Raw genomic sequence first — 619 nt, 5'->3', positions numbered from 1 at the left:
TTCGCCCCTGGCTCCTGCTGTCGCGGGGGGCTGAAGGCAGGGAGCGCGGAGGGGCTCTGGAGGAAGGAGGAGGTGTTGAGGAGCCCCCCTCCAGGGCCAGGGGGGTCCAGGCGGGGCACACCTCTGGGGACCGGCTTTTCAAAGTGCAAAAGCAGGACGCTGAGTCTCCGTGCCACCGTGCCACGCACAGGGCAGCAGGCCAGCCTGCATGCACCCCCACCCTGTGCACAAATCTGGGGGGCACATCCCCCCATGTCAGGTTTGGCACATACACAACAGCAGAGAGCCAGTCCCCTGCTGCCCCCAGACAAGCTGCCCGAGGCTCCATCCCGCTCCCCCGGACGAACCACCTATGGCTCCATTTTGCTCCCGGGCAGGGCCCCATGACTGCACATTCCCACCAGGGCCCCATGCACCAACCCAGCTGGGCAGCATGCCCAGCCCCAGCCACCAACCTTGCCCCACATCCATGGGGCATTGGTGATGTGGAGGGGGTGCACGCAGGTGCACATGCACCCACTGAGCTTGGCGGTGCACCCCCTGCAAAAAGCACTATCAACGCTGCCAGCAGCGCCTGCAGGCGGTCACCTCTCACCACTCCCGCCTCCCACCCCCTGCC

This window comes from Alligator sinensis, unplaced genomic scaffold, assembly GCF_000455745.1.
Source record: "Alligator sinensis unplaced genomic scaffold, ASM45574v1 scaffold59_1, whole genome shotgun sequence".
Lineage (NCBI taxonomy): Eukaryota > Metazoa > Chordata > Crocodylia > Alligatoridae > Alligator > Alligator sinensis.
Note: the sequence above shows the minus strand (reverse complement) of the source record.